Source organism: Pteropus medius, unplaced genomic scaffold, assembly GCF_902729225.1.
Source record: "Pteropus medius unplaced genomic scaffold, Ma_sr-lr_union100, whole genome shotgun sequence".
Classification (NCBI taxonomy): Eukaryota; Metazoa; Chordata; class Mammalia; order Chiroptera; family Pteropodidae; genus Pteropus; species Pteropus medius.
The window spans coordinates 22,669,799-22,694,441 of NW_024349802.1; the positions used below are offsets into that span (position 1 = coordinate 22,669,799).

The following is a 24,643-nucleotide window of genomic DNA, read 5'->3' on the forward strand; positions in this document are numbered from 1 at the left end:
TATAAGTGATTATCTCCTGGGAATCAGATTCTGTTCTCTGTTAAGTCCTTCTCAAATTTGTGTCTCTAACCCTGTCACCCCTTTGAGGATTATTCCCAATTCTCCAATTGTCTCCAAAGTGGAATGTCAGGGAAATTATCAAAAATGTCCACTTCGATTTAGCTTGTATTAAAAATACTTTAAAAAATTAGCATTTCTAACTAAGAATTATTAAACATTTACTATATAGATTGACACTTATGTCCTATAAATTAGTCAAGTGTCACTTAGGGCAGTGGTACTGAGTGGGCTCTATGGTCCACCATCGGCAGAACCCAGGGGCTTATTAAAAATGCAATTCAAATGAAAATTCCAATGCAGTTCATCTCAACCGAGACACTCTGAATCAGAATCTGGAGAAGAGAGGGGAAGGAAATGGGACATAACAGTCTGTTTCTTAAACGAACTCTCCAGGAGATTCCTAAGCACACTGATATTTGAGAAGCACTTATTTAAGGCATGCAAAGTCTCCTGTGGGATTATATCAGTGTCATTTTACTATTTTAGTGTATTTTATTTATTATGATTCACATAAAGAAATAATTTAAATCTGGAATTTAGTATATACACAAACCCAGATAGACACACAAACAGATACGCATACACTCCTGAAATAAATCTTTTACTAAACAATACTTAGGTTTTCTATGTGTAAAACACTCTAACATTTTGTATTCTATTCTATTCTATTCTATTCTATTCTATTCTATTCTATTCTATTCTATTCTAATTTTTATCCACCAAACTGATCTCACCACTCACTGATTGTAACTGGCACATTGAAAAATAGTATTCTATTGAGTGTATTCAGAAAAGACTTTGAGACGATAAACAGACTTCTACCAATAGTGTATCGATTTTATTTAGCCTGGAAAAAAAGACCCAAGGGCACTGACAATTACCTTGTTATATTTGTAAGCCTATTATCCTGAAGAAGAATTAGCTTTGCCCTATATGGCAACATGTATTTTGACTCATTACAAGAAAATACCTCATAAACAATGAGAGTTGATCAACAATGACATGAAATATATCAAGAGGTATGAAGTACATCTTATTAGAAATGTTCAAGCTAAGCTAGTGGACCCCTTGGCACTTGGGTTTTTAACAGAACTTAAACCTTAGAAAATAGTTTGGACTTGAAGTGTTTTAATAGTCTCTCTAACCTTGTAATTCTATGGTTTTCTAAATTCTGGATTCTTGTTTCATCTTAGCACATTTCTGGTCTAAATTTTCTATTGCACTTACTCAAAATGCCTGTATGACAGAAATGAACTAGAGGTAGAAATATTTTAAGTTAGAAATCATTCACTTAACAGCACTCTGCTGTGATTATTTCCTTCCCTTTGTTCCTCCACTCACCTCTAAGGTCCTCATGGGCTGGGTCTTTGCTGTAATCACTTTTTATTCCCAGCACCTGTCACCAAGGCTTAACTATAGCTGGCAATAGTAGTCATTCGCTGACTGAGTTAAAGACTAAATGAATGAATATCTCTCATGATGATAAGCACCTATACCCAGGAAGCAGAAGACAGTGTATAAAAAGAATATAATTCATCTTTATGGCATCCTAAACAGGATATACCAAATAATGTCATTCTTTATTTTTTCAGATGAATGTTATACGCTTATGTAATTGTTCAGCTGGTAGTAGAACAAAAAGAGAATACATATCAAGCCTTCAAATTCCAGACAAGCTCTACCTGATGGCGTTTCTGATGACAAGTACTATCCATGCTAATAGCGTTTTAGAACAAGGTATGCTACTGGCTGCAAACCCATAGATGGTAGGGAGAATGGAAAAGCCAAGCAAACAAATCTTATCAGTTTACTTCCTAATGATAATTAAGATAGGATGATATGTGTTTATCAATGGACCTTGGAAAGTGCCATGAGCATAATAGGGTCTTAATGACTCAGTTGTTTGCGGGAACAAATATGACTTGCAAGTTCTGATCGACTCATTCCTTTAGGCAGAGAGTCAAAATAACATCCCCACGGTAATAGGCTCAGAACAAGATCTTTTGATTGCTGTCACATTATTTACTTCACACCCTGGCTCTCTCATGTCATGATGTAAAAAGAAAATAACTTAATTATAGAGAAAAAATTTTAGAGAAATTGAATGAAAGAAGACATAGCTCTGTTAATAAGGAGCTAGATAATATGCTATGCTTAGCTAAGAGTCTGGTTAGTCATCCTGCTTATCCCCCTTCCATCCAAGTACTCAAAAAAGTCATAACAATTGCCAATACTCAATAATATGTTTTTAAATACGATTTAAACAATAGCTCTTCTTCTATTTTTCCTGTCGACATTTTAGTAGGTATTTTACTATTTCTATTTATTTCTATGTAATTTAAAGCCTTAACCATGAGTAACTATGACTGTATAGCTGTACAAAATATAGATATATAATATTTATCTCTGGTCATGTATCTAATTTCGCACTATCTTTCCTCCAAAAATCTTCACTAGCCTGTGTTCCTCTTATTGGAACTCATTCAATTTATATTGAAACATATAGAGTGGCAAGTAAGATATAATCCTTGTCTGCAAGGAGCTTATATTCTAGTAGAAGGGGAAGCCAACGTCTTAAAAATGTAATCATAATACATCCTGGATTGATTTTATATGGACTGACTAAGCCCAGGTGCTTTGTGAAAAATTCAGAAGGCCATCTGGTCTAATCTGAGAGGGGTCAAGAAAGGCTTCCTAGAGAAACTGGCATGTAGATTGACACCTGAACAGGTGCATAGGAGTCACCTATGTAGGAAGGTGATAGGAAAGGGAGAGTGTTTCAGGCAGAGGTAACAGTAGGTATAAAAGCCTAAAAGCTTTTAAGAGTGAAATAGAGAGAGAAAGGTGAGAAGTGGTAAGAGGTAAGATTGGAGTAGGAAATGGGAAGCCTACTTGATGTCAAGTGGCCTTTATGACATGCAAGGACTGCGAGAATAAACAAGGGCTCTGGGCTTATACAAGACATTTTCTGGGTCACATAATGTGAAGGTGATTCTAGACACAACATAGAGTACAAATTGAAGGACCTTTGCTAAAGACAAGGAGATTAGTCAAGAGGCTATTTCAGTAAGAGATAGCAGGAACCTGGATGAAAGTAGTGGGAAAGATGAAGAGCAAAGGATGAACAACTCAGGAGGAATCCAGAAGAGAGCCATAATAGGATGGGGCAACTAGGTGGATATGAAAGTGGTGAAACGCAGTCAAGGACAGCTCCCAGATTATTGATTTGAGTGAGTCAGACTCACCTCTATGCCATCCCATGGCATGTGATCCACACGCACTAGTCATCCTGGACTGAAGTGTGTCTCTAACTGTGCCCTGTGTGTCCAGTTCATAATACCATTCATGCCTTTATTTCTGCCTCTGCATAATGCAAGGTCCATCTCAGAAGATACTCTCTAATTCTTCTCATTCTGATTACATCTTTATCATATAACTTTAGGTCTATAACCCTTGTACAAAAGTCACTTTTGTGTATGTGTGATGAGAACTTATAAGTTTTACTCTCCGAGCAACTTTCAAACATGCAATTCAGTATTTATTAACTACAGTCACCATGTTGTACATTACATCCCCATAATTTATTTATTTTATAACTGGAAGTTGGTAATTTTTGACCCCCTTCACCTATTTCACCCATATATACTAGTTTAATGCCTGTGCTACACTTCTCTTCACCCCCATATTTTCAAGGCCATGGTAGGACATGTGCCTTGTCATGTATTTCCTTTATCACCTTCCACACATAAACACTTGGTTCTTTAATTGAACATATTTATTTAAAGATGTAAGAGTTTAAATTTTTGTTTGTTTGTTTCCTCAAATACTTATGCATGCACTTATATGTGAATAGTGTCTTAGAAGTACAAAACCCATTTTTTCCTGTTAGGAAAAAAAACTATTTTGTGAAATCGGCCATTCCATTCTTCTGAGTCTTAATAAATGCATTCTTCTAGTACTGTTCATAATCCCACATAGGACGAATAAAAAGATGTATGTACTACATCCAGTGGCACACAGTGGATTGAACAAATTGCAGAGGGAAGCTCCCCAGAGTGAATTATCATCAATAATACATGCATATCTATATTCTATTCTGAGTCAAGCTCATTGCTGCTACTAAAAATCCATTGTGCAGATATTTGTGCTCAGGATGTACTTTTATGCATTCAATATTTTATTTTTAGTTTATATTGCATAAGATTCTAGATTAGAGCAAATTATAAGGAGTGTGGAGTATCTTCAAGAAAACACATGTTTTTAAATTGTTGTTGTTGTTGTTGTTGTTTTTCTGAATTAAACCTTCAAGATCAATAAAGAATGCTTTGGATGTCATATAATTTTAAAATAAAACCTACTTCGACTGAAAATTTTCTAATCACTTTTTTATAAACTACCCCACAGAAACTAAGTTTTCTAATTTTATTTACCCAATTTGGATTAAACAAAATGGTGACTGTCATATTAAATATTAGTGATTATAATATAGTGGACTCGTTATTCAAATTCTGTATTTGTGAATTTATCTACTTACTAAAATGTATTTGTAACACCTAAATCGACACTTGAAGTGGTGGCTTCATGACCATTTGTGGATATGAGCAATGAGGTAAAAGATTTGAGTTGTCTGATGTGCATGTTCTCAGCTGAAGGCAATGCTCTGCCTTTTTGTTTCAGCTCTCATACTATAAACAAGCGTCCTCTTTGTGGTCTATGTAGTGACACATTTTTCACATTTTTGTATCTTTTTTTTTCCTGTTTAAAACTTGAGCCTAGTGCTCAAATGCTCTCTAGTGTACCCATGTCCACGAAGGCTACGATGTGCTGCTAAAATAAAACAAAATGGAGACCAGGCTTGAAAATCCCCCATACAGACAAAACTATTTGTCCGTGTAACCAAAACTCAATCTAGCTTATTTCATAAACATGAGTGAAACAGATTATTCCTTGTAAATGCCTCTGATAATCCCTCTGCAAAGAAACTTAAGACATCTTTCTAAAATGGTAGAATTTCTTTCAACCAATCCTTTGCTTTGTAATAACCAATCACTGTAAATGTTAAACAACGTCCTCATTTTCATCTTATAAGACATCCTGTAAGGTTATGCCTCTGAGCTTCGTATTATTTTTGAATTTGAAAGCTCCCAGTTCTCAAGCTATTCTTATACCATATATTCTTACTAAATACTTTACAGATCTGGTAGTTTTAATTTTGTTACTTTGGATTTTGGACAGTACCTTATAAAGAAAATACGTGTTAGATACCTTTGTTCAGGCATAAGTTATAATATTGTCGATCATGAGTTCCAAGTTAATAATTAACAATATATATTAAATAGGTGTCTTTAAACAGAAACATACATAAAATAAGCTTATGTATTGATTAGTTGATAAAAAATGTGATCAGAGTTTTAAAGAAACATAACTCTTTTATGAGCAATGATTCAATCATTAATTCAGCATTCTTTATAGAAATTTACAGTGACTTTATAGAAATAACTACTGCAAATAATATGAATCAACTGCATTTTTGTATCTAGAAACTAAAAAAAGCTCTTGTTATAAATGGTGATAATTTCACATCACTATATAATTTGTCACTGATATTGAAATGCATACAAATATGGATAAGAAACAGTTCTCCCTTCAGAGTGCTCAGAGCCTACTAGGACAAATAAATAGGTAAAAATAAACTAGAACACAGGGTGGTAAATGTGATCATCAACATACAAATAAGATGGAATAGAAACACAGATGCATGATGTAGCAAATGATTTTATAAAAATTAGAGAAAGAATATGGAATGCATGATGCAATGTATTTGAGTTGATTTCTAGGTATGAGTGTGAGTTTGGCAAACAGATTAAGAGGAGAATAGAGTGAATGAAGGCTCAACCACAAATTATCCAACTATGACTTCGTGAACGAAAATGCCAAAAGCCAATATGTTGTTTTGACAAAGGAAATGGATTTCTAAATAAGAAAAACACTCACATCTAATATTGTGAAGTTATTTTTGAATATTCATTAATTAAACTCACAACAGATTTATCTCTTACACAATATATGCAAGCTTGTTTTGTCTGTGACCTACACAGTCTTGAGGATTTTTGTACATGGTGAGTTACAACAATAATGTTTCTTGGCTACATGATCAAATAAGTACAGAATGTCAGTGGATCTGAACAACAAAAAAAAGAAGAGACGGACAAAAAAAAAACTATTTTTGTATTGCCATATAACATTGGAACTATATTCCCATTCTATTTACTTTGCCTATATTGAGTTATAAACATATTAATCATATGCCTCATTCCAGAAAGTGATCAAATATTAGGATTAAAGGCAAGTTTCATAGAAAGTATCCTGTTAGTACTTGCCTTGTGTGGTGAGGCGGAATCCCAGCAATTAAACACAATAGAGTTCTTGTTCCTCTGTGCCAGTATTTTTAATAGATCCACCATTGTAGTATATTTCAACTTTCCCTGGGAGAAATTACAGGCATCCTTTGAAAGATGCTGAGAATTACCCCATGGCTATGTTCAAATTGTCAGACTTCATTTTAAATGTTTTTGAATAGCTCTCTAAGTTCCAGGGGACCAACATGGAGGGCACAGTGCTGAAAACTGTATTATGGTGTCTGTTAGAGAACAGTGGGGTAACAATCTTGCCAGAGTCACTTCTCTCCACCTCCCCTCTCCAACAAAAGAGATAGATGAGTGCTTTCCAAATATGCTGTGCCCAGCTCCTGCTAACTCAGTTTAAATTCACCAGCAGCGGCAGCAAACTTGCAGATGGTGCCAGACCCCAGGAGGGGAACACCTATGGGGAGAAAGGGCCTCCTGAAAAGCTGTGCCTTCTCCCTTCCAAAGGCCTAACATCAAACTATTCTCAAGGTCCAGAAGTTCTGGCAGAGAAAGAGAATTTAAAAAGCCTAAGAAAGGCATGTTTTCCACTTTGACAACACAGAGACAATTTAGTAAGACCCTGCTCACTCACTGCTAAAGGCACGATATTTGTTGGCTATGGCTATATCTCCTGGGCCAGTTTCCCTTTCCTTACCTCCTCCTGCCTATTTCCTCTTGACAAGTTTGCTCACCAGGCCCCTCAGCCTTAGCACTTTTCACAAAAAAAAACAGCACAATATCGATGCCAGCAGGGCCAAAGGTAGATGCCAGCAGGCTGTCACTTCTTCACCCCTGGCTAGAGTGGAATGCCAGCAGCTTGTATTGATTCCGCCCTCTTCCAGCCAGCCTCTAGTGCAAGCATGCTCTAGCCAGTCCCCCCACAGAGTCATTCACAGCTGCCAAGTGGTCTCTTAGCTTTAGGTGGTCTATAAACATTCTACTCTCGACAGACACCATAGCTCAAGACCCAGGCAGAACAACCTGCTGGAGACCACTCTTTCCAGGGTAAAGCTCACCACAAGGCAAGAAGGGAACAGAGCCAGGAAAGGCTCAGGGGTTCAGCTGCTAACTGGGTTGAAGGATCTGGCACCAGTCATGGCCCCAAGCATGCTGCTCGGATTCGCTGCAATAACCAGCTGCTTGTCTGGCTGCTTGTTGCCAAATAGAAATATTGGCATCGAACCATCAGGCTGGCACCAGGGTTGAAATGCTGCAGTTCAACAATTTCACCAAGCTGTGCCAACCCAGAGATACGGAGCGCCTCCTTGTCTAAAATCCAGGCCAGTGGTATCTACTTCCTGAGGAAGCCTTAAGTCAGTTTTCCTTGCATAAGTGGACTAAAAGCATTCCAGAGAGAATGGCTGAAAAGCAAACCCTGCATACTAAAGCTTCTCTTCCGAATGGGTTAAAAGTAAGACATTTGAGATTAGCTAAATTTGGTGTCCCTGAAACAGCTGCTGTTGTCCCTGGGGTTTCTCTGTTAGCAAGTCAGAGAAGCAGTAGGAGAATTCAAATAGTTTTCAGTTTGAAACTCCATGAATATGTAGATTTTCTCCCATTTATAAACATATTAATAGCAAGATTACATGTACAAGGATGCTATAGATCCTAAAATCCATTAAAATGTATACCAATTTTTAAAATATTTTCAGAGTATATAAACTTCACCCCCAAAAAATGTACATTCAAGTATACTTTCAAAATTTCGCATACATTTTAGTGGCTCCTTAGAACTCTAATTAAAAACACCAGGTTTACCTACATGTCTTCTGTTTAATATAAAGTACTTGGTTTGAGCTACCTGAGAAGCATAGTGCCAGTGTATATTTCTCTCCATTTCATTGTGTGTTTACCACTTGTTTTTGTAAACTATAAACTAGATCCCCTACAGAAGATCAAGCAAACAGAGGTCAAATAATTTGGTGGAACATTAATGATGACTAATTCCTTTGGCTCAACAGCTGAAATTGTTCTCTCCAGCTCTCCTGGATTGGTTTCAATTCTTTGCACAAAATATACTGAATATCACTTGAAGTTTATTTGTTCATTGTGTTGCTGATACTGGCTTATAGGCATCCTAGGTGTCAGAAAAACTTAATCGTTCATCTTTTTGACATTTAGAATCATAGAGTTTCCTTTTCTCAGGCATTTTAAGAAATCTGACCTTTGGTATATATTTTACAGAAATTATTGCTTCTCGATCACAGAGTAAACCACATGAGAATGTCCATAATTAGAGCCATGTCATGGGTTCAAAAATCAAGAGACAGCTAATAAAGTGCTGTAATATCTCATCTTACTTTGTTTCCATTGGTCCCAACTGCAAGAAACCATATCTATGCTTTGTCTCTTTAGGATTGACCCACATACCCCTGAGGGTTGTTGTACATGAGATATACAACAGAGAGATAAATAAGCTGAGATTCAGCTAGGAGGAACACTTTCTACTAGGGAGCTCAATATCATACATATCACAGTCAAAGGCTATTAGCTCCTTACAGAGAATAATCCTTGTGTCTATCTGATATCATGTCTAAATGTATATAACTTGACCACCTGTAAACATAATGAACATATCTATATCCAGAAAACATCTCCTCTGAAAGACTCATGACCCAATTTGTCTCCGTTTACCTAAAATATCCCGTTAAACACTCACTATGCAATTGATGATTGTTTTTTTCCTTTTTCAGGTTAAAACAAAGGGGATCAGCAAGTTGTGCTATTGCACTTAAGTGAGTTACACCATGATTTTTCACACCATTCGCATAGATACGCTGTAACATGACTGTGGTATGCTGCATACTCTCAGGGAGAAACTTTCCTGCAAAGCAGTCACTTATTTACTACTGCCTAGGCTGTCTAGTAAGGGAAAGCCAGGTTCCCATCTATTAGCCCACCTTAAAAGAGGCAATATATGCATAAGTGAGCTGGCACACTGCCTATTACTTCTGATCTAAGGTGGGAGGGAAAAATAAAAAATGCCAATACTCTTCTTCTTACAGAGGTTTTTGTGTAAAACTTGCCATTTCTGTAAACACTGCTTCTCAAAAAGTGAAAGGTCCTGATATGCTTAAATATCTGGAAGAAAAAAAAAACACTTCATAAGCAGAGGGCTGAGATCATTGTGGTTAATATTGAATGTTGTCTAATTCTATATCGGGGAGAGACTAAAATGCTGGTGGAGGGGTCTTTTGTCTGTTCGATCTCTTCTGATGTTCTAGAATTTTGCCTTTCCTATCTTTTTATTAAAGAAAAAACAGAGAGGAGAGCTGGCACTGATTTTTTAAAGTAACTAAGATAATAGCCTATAAGAATTGTTTTTCTTGATTCACCTTCTTCTCCATCACCTACACCCTTCAAACTACCTGTCTCAGCATTTTCCAGTTATAAAAATATTGGTCTCAAAGCTATAATTTACAAAGAGACATTAACACAAATTATCCTGGGAAATTTAGTTCTATAGAATGCAATTTCTTCCTTCTCTGTCCTAAGGGGTGAAAATGATAAGAGTTTAAGATGTAAGAAGGATCTGGAAATTAGTTTCAACGCTTAACATTTCATGCTGCAAATTTTTATTGGGCACATGAGATGTGGCGGGCATTGAGCTAAATGGTTGGGGTTACAGTGATAAAGAATACACCAGCTCTGCTCTCAAGAAGATTACAGTCTCCAGTTATAGAAGTGTTAATAAGGATACAGATACAGTGTGAGTATGTGGCAGGTATGTGCTGATGGCTACTGGCCACAAGACTTGCTTAGGAAAACTAGCCACAAGTTTCCCCTTTGCTCCACTAGTTTGGGTACACTAAATACATGCTTTCCTTGTTTCTTCATAATTTTATTATTTGTTTCATTCTGTTTTCTATCTATCATTATAGTTTACGCTTAGAGCATTGACCTTTCACCAGGTTCTAAAGTTTCCTCTACGTATCAGGCACTCAAAAAAAATGAGTAATGTGTTTATAGTAATTTTGATGTTTTAACAAATAACATTAACACCAAGCAGTTCTATGCACAAAAATAACATTGGATTTTGAATTTGGATGAAACCATTGTCGTTAAAATCCAGGTAAAATTGAATGCTCTACTTGGTACTTTAGTACGTATTGGTTCAGTAACAGAAAGCAGAGATCTCAGAGAAATTGAATCAAATAGTTGTGTGTTTTGTAACAGAAGAGTCTGGATGGTCATAAAATCACAAGGGCAGCTGAGGCTCAGGCAGATAAAGGGACTAGTCAATGCCATGGAGATCTTTGCTGGAACAGCAAGAAAGAGACTTCAGGTCTCCCCGATTCCTAGCCAATGCACTCATGGTCAAACCCTGGCAACTTTTCCCTTGACCCAATGTATGCTCTCTAAATAAATTCCTGACTGCACCTTATCGGCAAGTTGGGGAGCTCTGGGTAGCAGGTACGCACCCCTGCGCTGAGAATCTGGTGCTTTGAGCGTGCTTGGCAGATGTTAGGCCTGCTGTGGCCTGTTCCCTTCTTGGCACTAGATCGGGGGCTGTGGTTCCTCGGCTACTCTCAGTTTGCCCAGAAAACTCTCACTTGAGTGAAATAGCAAGAAATATGTTGCTCCTATTTCTGTCAACAGGGGGATGTGAAATTGGAGCTCTCCATGGACTGTGGTAAAAACTGAAACTCTGGAGCAAATTGGAAATCTGAGCCCCATTTGGGGTGCACTGACCAGTGCAGTCGCAAATGGACACGCTGGTAGCAAAAAACAATCGCATGTGATGCAATAGTTTCATGAAGAATTTTTTACAACATGACACCTATTTTTGAACTATGTTGAGGTAAATTTTAACTTTCTTGTTTTACACTAAAATGATGGCCCTTAGGTATGAAATGGAACTTTGGGAAAAAATGTGCTAGCGTTAGTAATTTATGCTGCTAGATCTATGTGCTAGTAAATAATAGATAGGTGTTTTGTTTCATATCATCATTTAATAAAATTAAAAGTTGGCAATACCATGTTGAACACACCTCTTTTTTGTTATTTGCTTTTCTAAATTTGAAAATTTGGAACTTTTATACCACTCTACTCAGAATATTTGGCAATTTATGCAGGCAGTGAGTGATGAAAGGAATAAAACTCAAAGGACATTTATATCACACTGATAATGAGGAAATGGTAACTTCCATTTGAAATAAAATTTCATATTTTTGGATATATCATCATAATTTGAGAGTTTTTCATGCTTTAAAAGAAAGCGGGGGAAGAGGGGAGAAAGGACATTCACACAAAGAAAACACATTTTGCTGAAGTGTTTTCCCCAAACTAGACACCCAACACTATTTTTTAAGTAGTTACTATGCAAGGTGCTACAAAAACTATACATTATAGTTATGTTGTTTTGGCAGAATTTAGCAAGTAATTATCTTTCAGTGGCTGAGAAAGTCATTCCTTTGTGCCCACTGATAGCCATTTTTGGGAATGGAATTTGTAATACAGTTTGGTGTCATCAAGAAATGATATGGAAATAATTTTTATTCTCTTCCAACATCCATAGGAATTGAAATATCCAAGCTGTAGGTCAAGTTTTGGTGAAGAGGGTCTGGTTTGACAACTTATTTGTTTATTCCAATAGTTAAAACCTGGTAAAGATTGAGAAATTAGGCTCTACTGTCTAGTTTTGAGTTCTCATTCAGACACTTTTAGAATATCAGGAGTTTATAACCTTCAGAAAATTATTTAACCTCTCTGTGCCTCAGTTTCCTTAGCTGCAAAAGAGAATAGCAGTAGCTCATTGAGAATGGAAGAAGTTGATAATTAAATAAAATAATACAGCAAGTCCTCAAAATCACATTGTTGTATCCAATGTTGTTTTAGTATAACTTTGATGGGGGAAAAAATCGATTCCTGGCAGGGACTACTTACTATACGTATTGGAGTTTGCACATTCTCCCCATGTCTATGTGGGTTTTCTCTGGAAACTTTGGTTTCTTCCCACATCCCAGAGATGTACATCTTACGTGGATGGCATGTCTAAATTTCCCCAGCCTGAGTGAGTGTGGTGAGTGTGTGAGTGGCCTTGTGATGGAAGGGCGTCCCCTCCAGAGCTGGTACCAATATGGTACCCTGAGATGCCGGGAGAGGCTCCGGTCACCCACCACCCTGAACTGGAATAAGCAGGATCGAAAATCATCACCTTACTTGTTTTTATTAATCTTTCTTAAATGTATGTATAGATCATATTTATGACAATATTTAATATTAAGAGTGTTTTGGATCTTTATGTAAAAGTTTAGTGATATTTTACAAGAAATATGGCATACGGACTTAATTCTTATTTATATCAATTAACCTATGGTAATATTGGTTTCATTTTATATGTTGTTTCACTTAAAGTAGCAGTTTCCAAGAACATATTGATGACATTAAGAGAGGACTGGTTGTATAGTTCTTGTAAGCAGACGCCTAATTTGCCCGGATCTGAGGAGTCCCCATGATCCTGAGGATGCGGAACTTTCACGCCGACACTGGGAAAGTCCTGGACAAGCCAGAAAGAGATGGTCACTCTATTTGCAAAGTGCTTGTAACAATGTCCGGTACAGAGCACTCACTAAAATGTCAGCTCTCACTATAATCGTTCTTTTCGCTGGAATTCAAACATGCAGTGAATATGAATGCATTCATCTTCCACCGAATCAGCATGAAGTTATAACCTAATAAATACTGCCCTATTGCTTTACAGTTAGAGAAAACAGAGTCACGCACAGAGGCAGAGAACCAAGAACTCACTGTTTATGTAAAGGCCCACAGCAAATCACTTTCCACTCACACAAAGTGATTCTGACATGAAAGTGTTCCCTGGAAACAGGCTTTTTTTTGCTCTCTCAGAGGTGTCATTCATTATTAGTGCAAGATGACTCATCTTTGAAATTGGGGGAGCTTTTAACAATTCTTTGATAACCTATTTCTAGTTCTTACTTGCACTGCTTACAGCTTTTTTTCTGGTTTGTGGTTGTGAAAGTATCCTAAGGACACTTTATCCAATAAAGCACACAGGGAATTGAAGCGATCACCGAGTTCACTGCGTGATTGTGTCATCGTTCTATGTCGAGACATGCCGATCATGTACAGACTGTGTCTCTGGCTTGCCCTGTGATGTTGAAGCATGAATCAGTGAAACAGGTCAACTTTTTATCTTAAACTTGGTTGCTTTCCCAAGATTCTTGTGCAAGAATCAGCAAGGTTCCATTTTTCAGGTAAAATCAATGTTAGGCTCAGTTGACTTTGAAAACTCTTGGTGTAAGGCAGCAATTACCAATAACCAATGTCTGTGTCTTGAATAATGAAGGCAATTGTATTTATGTAGATATCTAGAAGTAAAGAACGATAGAACATGAAAACCTCGAAAGGACTTGGGATACTGTGTTGTGATGCACAGTTTCTATACAGAGGTAGAAATCATTTGAACAAAATGACCACAAGCTTCACATAGAATGTTTGGATTAGGAGCAAATTAATTTCAATTTATATTGGGAAAGCGCTCATAAGCAAAATATTCACCAGGTCCTCGCTCCATGCCAGGCCCTATTTTAGTGTTTTCCTGTATTAACTCATTTAATTACCTTAATGCTAAATGGGAGGTACAATTACTATGTTGGTTTTATAGAAAGTGAGGGACAGAGGAGTAGTGTAATTTGTCCAAGGACACATAGCCAACAGATGATTGATTTGATGGGTAAACCCAGAGTGGTCCTTGTAATGATGTAAAGAGAATAAGGCTACCTGTACAGAGAATTGAAATAATAGGATCTTTGTATTTTCCAAGAAAGAAGTCAACCCAAACTGAGTTTTGACATGCATCTGAATTTATACACTGATGAATCTTTCACTAATTGATATTATTTAAGCATCTATCTTTCTGATTCTAAATTCAATGTAGTTATTTAAATAAATAGATGTCTCTAATAAATATAATATATATTTAATAGAAACACTAAAGAAATACTTTTTAAAGATATCTTTTGTGAGAAAATTTAGTTCATAAGAACTGATTCAAACTAAAACCAAACTTGACCTGTTAATTCAGTAATAAAATCTATGTGATATCAGAATACTATTAATATATGCACATCGACAAAGATTATCAAATATATTTTAAAAAGCTTTACTATATTCAAGAGCTAAAATGCTTGGCATCAATTTCATTCCAGAACTTCTATTTTATATTTTAATGCATACCATTATGCCATATTTATGAAATATAACTATGTTTTAAAATTTGTTTTGTAATATATTTTAATTTTAATCTTTTAGATAGAGCCAAAATTGTATGTATTTATCTTGATACTATGTATTTTTATAGTATAAATATACCACTATGCAATAGATAGCCATCATGCAAAATACTACTAGATAACATAAGAATTCGTGGTTACATAGAGATAAAAAAAAAAAAAAAGGAATAATGTGAAAACCAAAATATATTCTTTGGTTGAATATAGAACTCTTAAAATTATAGGTGAGCTCCACTTAATTTAGCCCCGCTATATATAAATATGAATGACAGTAAAGATTTTTAAATTGCATCAGTGAATAACAATAACTAGCAGTTTTTAAGGGTTTAATACATATTAGTCACTAATAGGATCAGATGGTCTGAATGACTCAATCAAGTTTCCACAACTAGTAAGTGATTAATTTGAACCCACAACTGACTTAGAACTCTCTGCGACTGTCATCATATGATGCTGTCTCCTTCTCTCTTAAATAGTGTGACTTCAAATTGTGAAGTGTGATCTTATTTTTAAAAAGCTTTTAGGATGATGGAAATGTTTTATATCTTGATTGTCATGTTGGCTACATAGGTGCATATATTTGTCAAAACTCATCAAATCCTATACTTAAAATGAGTGCATTTAATTTACTCCTCAATAATGTTGATTTGAAAACTAAGCAACAAATCTATTTACTTAAAATTTCAAGGGTATATTTATTGTACAAAATAAACTACTCATTTGTCAAGAGATACCACAATGTTGAGATATAATGAATGTAATAACATAAAAATTCAAGTGAAAGGTTTTTTAAAGTCTTTTTAAGTATAAATTGTAACTATAACTTATTCATAATCATATGATTAAGTAACGTATACAGATCATACTACTGCCTATTTTCAGATGAAAAGCTGTCATTTTTAATATGACAAATACACAAATATGTTTTATGTGTTTTTCATCAATAGTCTCTAATATTGTGGCCCCAAAAGTCATTTGATTACAAAGAGAAATTTGTGGGAAAATTCCAGAGCAAAAAATTTCATCAAACACCATTCAATGAGCACAAATTACTTTGCATTAGGTATGGAATTAGCAGTCAGTGGCAAACTGTGATCTATTTGACAGATGAAAGTTTATGGCTCAGGCAAGAATAAATGGTTATTTCCTGTCTCAGTAGCAATACTAAGTGAGTAAGCAAATTATTGATCCTTATTTGGATCCTTAAAATATATATGATTCAAGTTATCCCAAGTCTTCTCTCCAAAACTCTTCTTGGAATCTACATGATAAAATAGTTTCATATTCAAAACCCTTGTTCGTTCACTCTAGTGGTTTAAGTGTCTAAGATAAAATCCTGCTTCCTATATCTCCCACTATAAACTCAAAGTTTTCCCCGGAACAAGTTTAATGATGTAAGTCCCATAAAATCATTTTATATTATTGATAAATTCAGGCTTCATTCAGTCATTAAATATTTATCAGTTACCACTTAAATGCTTAAACTGTGCTAGGCACCGGGTGTACAAATATGAACAAGAGAAATCTACTGTTCACAAAAGCTTATAGTTAAGAAAGGCGAGAGGAAGAAGAGAGATAGAATGAGAGACAGAAAAATACATAGACAGAAATAAATAGACAGAGAATGAATAAACCAGAAGATCAGTGGAAAGAATTTTTAGAAAAGATGATTACTTAGGTATAGTTTAGGTGCAAAGAAGAGGCAGGCATTTCTACTTGGAAAGATTATCAGGTAATGACCCTAAAGAAAGGCCCACCAAGTATTCAGCTTTTACCCCTCTACAAGGATTGCCATGGTCAAGCTTGCTCATGACCTTGATGCTGCCAAATCCAAATGTAACTTTTCTGTTGGTATGTTTCTTAACTTCTTAACAGTATTCAACACACTTTATTCTGCCTTCTTGTCCTAGCTTCTGTAATACCACACTCTTCTGCTTTCCTGGTTTTTCTCTATCTCATTGGTTATTCCTTTATAAACTTTTTTCTTGGCTTCTCTGCCTCTCAGAACCTCAGAATGTTGAGTCGTGTAACCACTTTTCTTTTCTTGCTATATACAGCATACCCCATGTATGAATCATGATTAAGAAAGGAAGCTATTAAACCAAACTCCTTGACAATTACCAGTTGTGTAACCTTGAGAAAGTCACTTAATTTCTTTGTCATTGGTTTTTCACCTATAGAATGGGGACTGTCATGAGGTATAAATGAATTAACTTATGTACTATGAAGTTCTTACATGTAAAATACTGAGAATAATGTTTAACACATATTAAGCATTATATTATCCTATCAGTGCGATGTGTTTAAATGTCATTTACAATGCTTATGATGCCCATTCTATATCTTTTAATATAAATCCTGCTTTGAAAACCAGTTATATACCAAATTGTCAACTTTCATGCATCTCATTTTAGATGTCTAAGAGGATTTAAAAAATAACAAGACTGAGGAGAACTCTTGATTTCTCTCCACCCAGAATTGCTCCTTCCACAGTCCCCCTTATTTTATTAAATGACTCTATACTCTCTCTAGATGCTAAAGCCAAACACTGAGAATAATTCTTAATTTCCCTTTCCCTTAACCATCCTGCCATGTTCAATTCATCAGTAACTTATTTCAAAACTATCCCCAAAACTTGTCCTGAATCCATCACTTCTAATCTCTTCCATCACTATGATCCTACTCTAAGCCATCACAATCTCCTTCCCAGACTTACACAATGGCCTCCTTGCTCATTTGCTTACTTGTCTCACACTCCTCTAAAATCCATTTTTTTTTTAAATAAATGAATAATAATCTTCATACTCTGGGTTATAAAACTCTGCTGATTTGGCCCTGGTGTACCTTTTTTTACTTCATTTCTTACTATCTCCACCTCTCCTTACTATTCTTTTGCTATTCCCTTCTTTATGTCCCTCAAATACAGCAAGTTTATTTCCACTTATAGGCTTTTGTACAAGCTCTCTTGCATCTGTCTGTCTGCAGTGCCTTTCTACGTGAATATCAAATGCCTTACTCTTCCTCGACATTGAAATTTATCTTCAAAAAGGCCACCCAGTCTATAGTAACCTTCCAGCCTTTACTTACAACCTCCTTTTCGTGGCATTTAAATACCTTTTCATAGCATATTCTTATGTTATCTTCCTCAATTATCCATTCATCTGTGTATTTTCTCTCCTCCATTAGAATGCAAATTCTACTCAGAGACTTACCAGTCCTTAAGCTATATGCAGTGCTTGGCAAATAGATGACATTCAATAAATACTTTTGAATAAATGAGCAAACAAACTATGGCAATAGTGAAGCAGAAGAGATGTTGGATATCATAAACACCAAGCAACTGAAATCTCTGTACCTCGGGAATTTTTTCTAGATTGGGAAAAAGAGTGACTCCAAGATTTTTTTTTTTTTAAATTCAGATGATTGAGTGGATGACGGTGCCATTCACAGAGAGAGAAAACTGAAAGAAAAAGAAAAAAAAAACAGGTCTAGTGTGATACAAATTTGGAATAATGAGATATGAATCTAGGACTAAAAGAAATATATCTGCAAGGGGTAGATATATAGATTCAATAATCATCAGAATAGCTGAAATTATTTAAGTAGAAGAGAACAGTTTGTCAAGTGAGAAGAAAGGAGGTTAATACTCTGGAAAACACCAAAATATTCAAGAGGCAGATAGAGGAAGACAAGTTGGAAAGAAGAATCCAAAAGGCAGGAGGAGACCCAGGAAAGAGGAAGAAAGTGTTGAGAATAAAGGAGAGGTCAATGGGGTCAAGTAACAGAGGTTAAATCAAATAAAGACTAAAAAATGTTAGCTGTATTTGGCAATTATGAGATCACTGAGCAAAACAAAAACCAAGATGCCATCTGAATTTGCCGTAGTCCTGCCCTTGAACTCCAAGTCCTTCAAAATTTCAGGTGCTCAGCAAATCTGCCTGGAATTCTACTTCTCCCAGATCTCCAGGACTTTACTTGGCACATCCAGAAAGAGTTGATCACGCCCTTTCTCAGCTTTTTTATGCTACTACCAACGCTGTAACCTAAGTTAACTGGTGTTCTCATGGTTTCATTTTGATTTTTCTCTTCTGTTTCTAGGATAAATAGGAAATAGTTTTATCAGCAATTTTGATAGATTTTTGAAAAATCACAGACATTCGGCAGAATCTTCTTTATGTAAAGTAATGACAACAATAGTGAATGAATGGTCAATGAATAAGTAGGACAATAGTTTCCAGGATGCCGCCAAAAGGATGATTTTTTTTTTTAGGATTCACTAGACTTATATTCACTAGACTATAGGTAGTAAAAAGAATGTAAATATATAGAGAAGTTTAATAACATGAGTCAAAATAGGAAGAGTTTCTTGCTTAATCATTTATTAAATGCAAATATTGTTAAAAACTGAAATGTTGAAGAAATGTTTGGCTTACGAAAACTATGTAAAGTAGGAACAATGAGATCCTTCTAAGCATATTGCTTTAAGTACTTTGAGAGAGAGACCTGTTCCAGGGTTTGATTTTTATATCTAAATCTAAGTATCCCATTTTGTAATCAGAAAAACAAAGTTATCTAAAAATCATCTGAATATAATCTATTTTTAAGTCTTATGGTTAATTAAAATCAAATCGGTAGCACCTATAAAATTTCTAGATTCTATGAAAGTTAGAGGAAGGAAGTTCAAGGAGAGGATTGAATTATGCACTCCGATTAGTGTGGACATCATTTACTCAAGGGGTTCTTAAACTTTGTTCCATATTAGAATTACCTAAGCAAACTTTAAAATTTTTCAGTGTCTAAGCTGACCCCATACTAGTTAAATCAGATTCCCCAGGAGTGAAATCTGGGTATCAGTATTTTTTTAAAGCTCCTCAGGGAATTCTCACGAGCAGCCATGGATTTCAGAACTCATGGCTTATGCTACCCTTGTTCTCATTAAATGAATGTTTTAGTGGTTATGAATATGGGCTTTGAAGTCAGAGCTGGGTTTTGAATCCTGGTGGCTGTGTAAACTTGGACAAGACACTTAACCCTTTGAGCCTCAGTTTGTTATTACTTGATAATTATTGTTCCCCCTTCATAGAGTTGTTTTGAGTATTAAAATAAGGTAATATAAAAAACTTAGCAGAGTATATGGTATGTAATGCTCATACTATAAATATAATATATATAAAATGTAACAATGTATTATTAATTCCTATTAATTACAAACCAAATACTATGGTTCACAATACATACTTGGAAAATATAATTGTACCCAAGCTTGACTTAATATATGTAACAGAGTGCCAGATCTATGCTGATTCAATGAATTCAGACATCCAGTTAAGACCTTAAAGGCACTCTCTCATTTAAATTACACAAAGGCAGGGTTCAAAGATCCGCAAATTCACTTCCTACTCACACCTGCCACCACACAGATTTATGACACCTCAAAAGCAGCTGTGTAATTTGAGTCTGACTTGCTGAAGAATGCTCCTAATAAATTTTCTCAGGTCTTATTAGAGAGAACTTTTAAATCTTCAACGACACAGTAAGAAAGAACTCAAAAAATTCCCAGGCACATTTTTCTTATTTGCTCGGTTACTCTGGAGGGCATGATGACTTGTTTTCCTTTAGTTGTGTCTGAACAGTCTGATAGATTCCTGTGACAAGGTTACTTTTAAATTGATAAAAGGTTTGATTGTGTTGATGCATTTGTCAAAACTGTCTGACACCATGTATAATGGACTCTGCACTCAAGAGCTCAGATGGCACTTGCGTTGGCTCTTATTATTCAGCGTTCGGCGCCCATCTTAACGAGACATCCAACAGGGTTGGGTAAATTCCTGGAGATTAGCTTGGGCAGACCCTCAGCTCTGGAGAACAAACACTCCTACTTTGTTCTCTTGTTTCACTGTGGGCGTTTCTCTTCTCTTGTTAAATGTTAAAGTGACATTTACAGCTCCATTTTAAAGGGAGCGATGTTAGGGTGTCAGAGCTTGAGCAAGAACATTTACAGAGAAAAATAAAGGGCAGGGCAGCCGACTTCCTGGTCTTATGGTTATAATTGGAACTACATGTGCACCTACCCAAGAGTTTCCCTTCTTTGCCTTCATTCTGCTTCAAGTGGCCATGGCAGCAGCGCATTCACTTTATAACAGAACAATTGACATACATTACCTGCATAATGTTGTTCTTAGCTCTAGATTATTTAATCACATGGAAATGGGGACAATGTCTGGCTGGGGCTTTCTGAGAGCACTGTATTAATTGAAATTTGTGAGTCATGAGAATGATTAGATAAAAGGTATTGTAGACATGAAATATATAAGCACATGAATGATTTTTCTATTTTAAATCTGTCCATTATGTTCAATATGTGGTTTTATTTTTTAAGAGCAATTTCAATGTGTTTCAAGGCATGATTACAATCATATAATAGAAGTCTCCAATTTCTTTGATGGAGGAAATATAGATTAATATGTGGAAAATAATGATACTACGAACAATTTATTTGGTCCAAAAAAAGTTGCAATGTTCTCTCTTTGTTAAGCCAAATATATATTCCCTCACTCCCATCTCCTCTTCTTGAAATAAGCATAAAGGACATATAATCCAAGTATTGTAGCTGTAGTCTCCAACCGATAGCCCGCCCCATGAACATAATTGTATAATCAATGAGTGTTTTAGTTTTCATTGTACAGTTGACCCTTTAACAACATGGATTTGAACTGTATAGGTCTGCTTATTCAAGAAATTTTTTCAATAAACATATTGGAAAAAATTTGGGTGATTTTCTTACGACCATTGAAGCAATTGTATCAATTACACTAGGCTACCATAAAGCAATCATACTTTTGACCCTTAGTTATCAATGCATACATTGTTATACTTGTAAAGAAATATGAATTTTTTTCACGTTATCTTTTCATTTTCGATGTCTAGTGTTAATAATACATATGACATCTACAGTGTTTTGTATCATATAAGATAATGTTGATATAGATACTGACAGATGATTCATCTTGTAAACAAACAACATAAATTTATGCTATCAATAAATATGGTAAAATACTATAGATGTATTTTTTCTCTTCCTTATGCTTTTCTTAACATTTTCTTTTTTCCTGTTTACTTTATGGTAAGAATATAGTATATAACACAAAATATGTATTAATAGACTTTATGTTATTGGTAAGGCTTCCAGGTAATAGTAGGCTATTAGTAGTTAAGTTTGGGGGGGAGTCAAAAGTTGTATGCAGGCATTTGACTGTATAGGGGTTGGTGACCCTTAACTCCCACGCTATTCAAGGGTCCATTGTATTTGCCTTTAGTGATTTTAATATTGCATTCACTCAGTGTTTAATAGTATATTGCTGACCCATTCATCACTGGGTAAAGAAAAGAGACTAAAAATCCACTTATTTTGTGCTATTTCACTGTTTCTTTTGGAGTTTATTTGGTTAATTTTCTCTCCAGTTCTTGTTTTTTAATTGAAAAATAAATGGGTATAAAAAAAGACATCTTTCACCACACATGATTCTTCCACCACCATAATTAATTCTCATGCTCTCTTCCTTGGCCATAAATTATTCTTCTTGTAGCTCATTTTTCAACTATTCCTACTCTGATTGTTCTTTGACCTCACGAGATCCTTTCTTTCCACTCTGCAGTTGGAGTTACCTTTTTTCAACAAATTCTGACTACATTACCTTCCTGTTTGTGACAATTCAGTGGTTTCTTCCACTGCTCTCAGGATAAAGCAAAACTCCTAACATGACATATGAAGGGATCACCTTATCCCACTCCATGTTTCCAGCTCATGTTGCCCCATACTCCAACTCTCTCTCTCTGCACTTTCCTTTTTTTTTTTCCCCCCTTTGTTTTTGCCATGCTCCCTCTAGTCATTGGTTCTACACACAAAAAGTTCCTTCAACCTGGAATGTTCTTCTCATCCTTCCTCACTCAATTACTATTCTTCCTTCTGTTCTTAGCTTAACTGTTACTTCCTCAGAGACATCTTTGCTCATTGCTCTAACTAGGTATAATCTTATGTTGAAAACACTCATAGTTCCATGCTCCTTTATTTTCTTGCATTTATAGTTGCAAATCATATGATTATTTAATTGATGTCCTATTTTTCATAGCAGAATAGGAGCTCTACTAAAGCAAAAACTTTATCTAAATTTACTGAATCTTCAGCCCAGTATCTGGCATGTAGCATATGTGCTATGTAAATATTTCTTGATTGAAAACACAATAACATTCCTGGAGACATCTCAAGTTGAAGACATTACAAGGTATTTCCTATAAGACATACAATGTAATGTATTCATCCAAAATGTAGGTATAACTAGAGATTTTCCATAGAGTAAAATCATTCTTCATGTCTGTTATTTTTCAGTCTTGTCTTCATTTCATTGATTTTACTCACAATCCAAACACAGGAGCTTCAGTGATAAATGTGAATGGAATCTCTTAACAGAATTTGCTTCCACATTATACATTGAGAAGTAATTCAATTTCTTTTCTTTAATATCATTTTCTTGCTGTTCATTACTATTAATATGGGTATTGCATTCTAATACCAGATAATTTGATTTATCTATGCCCTTTTTTGTATATCTCTCTTTTCTATCGTTTCATTTCTATGGATATTAGCAAATATTGTATTTTCTATATTATAAGGAAATATTAACTCTAAAATACTTATAATTTTATAGGAATAAACATGGAAAATTTATTCTCATGATAAGTTCATTTAAACCTACAAATCTTATCTGTTTTATAGGTGAAATTATTTTAAAGTATTGGATACATAATCAGAATGCAAAATAATTAGCATCTTTAAAAGACTGCGAGTTTAAAATAGGAATGAGCAATGTAAGAGATCAACATTATAAGACTGGAAACCGGATTTTACAAACGACCTACATTGGTCATTTGACCAAAGGCACCTCCAGCCATCCAGTAATACTTATGCAGGTGAATCAGTTCAGGCTGTGGCCCTGGCATCAGTGCTAAATGGGATTGGTGAAAAATAAAAAAAGTGGCCCAGAGCCGGTTTTACTGCTAGTTAATGAAGGCCTCAATGAAATGTCAGAATTTTAGAGTGAAAAATGTTTAAAAGATTCTTGAGTTCAAAAACATTATTGTATATATGGAGAAAATCAAAGTTAAGAGGGGACAAATCGTTTGTCTAAAGCCACTACCCAGCTGATGACACAGCCAATACAGAAACCCGGATCTCTTAGTGCTCAGCTATATCTAAGAGATCCAGGTTGCCCAATCACATTAGTTGCATAAGGTTCTCTAGGAAAATGAATCTAAGCAATAAACCTGAGGTCCAGACCAGTTCAGTAACTGAAGAACCCACAAACATTTTTACAATAACAGTAGCATGGGCCACATCTTATTAGCTAGCAAAAATTAACATGAGCAAGTAACCATTACCCACTGCGCACTCGGCATTCTTTAAATTTCTCTAATGCACATAGAAAATGTTAACAAAACTTCTTTTCTCAAATGTAATGTTTCTATGTCACTAAATCTCTTTCCTGGATTAAAAATACCAATACAGGCTTTTAGATAACACTATCCATTTATAAGTTTCTGGCACAGTTCTTTGCAGAAATGGACACTAATACAGAAATTCATAGTATAATGTTATATCAGTGGTATGTTCATAAACCAGCAATCCAAACAAACAAACAAACAAAAATTTGTAAAACCCTAATTTGTAGGGCTTGCTTATTCCTACTCCCACCATGGCTGATTTCAATTTACTGAATCTGTAACAAATCATTCACAGAATTCCTGAATATTTAACAATTGGCTCTAGTGTACTATCAGAGGCAGCTAGCTACAGCACACCACTGATACTACATACGGGGAACTCTAGAAATAGTCAACTTCAACTCACTCTTTTTTTAAGAGGAA

General features: G+C 35.3%; 1 protein-coding gene across 3 annotated transcripts in view; it reads right to left on the minus strand.

Annotated features, from left to right (window-relative positions):
• LOC120581630 (protein alan shepard-like) overlaps positions 1-24,643 on the minus strand; it is a 745,620-nt gene that overhangs the window by 19,128 nt on the left and 701,849 nt on the right. The window contains exon 6 of one of the 3 annotated variants that reach the window (XM_039836707.1): positions 10,241-10,251. The exons of the other annotated variants lie outside the window; for them this stretch is intronic. The gene's annotated coding sequence lies outside the window, so the exon portion shown is untranslated. Of the gene's footprint in view, positions 1-10,240; positions 10,252-24,643 lie in introns of those variants that run through there. 3 annotated transcript variants of the gene reach the window in all.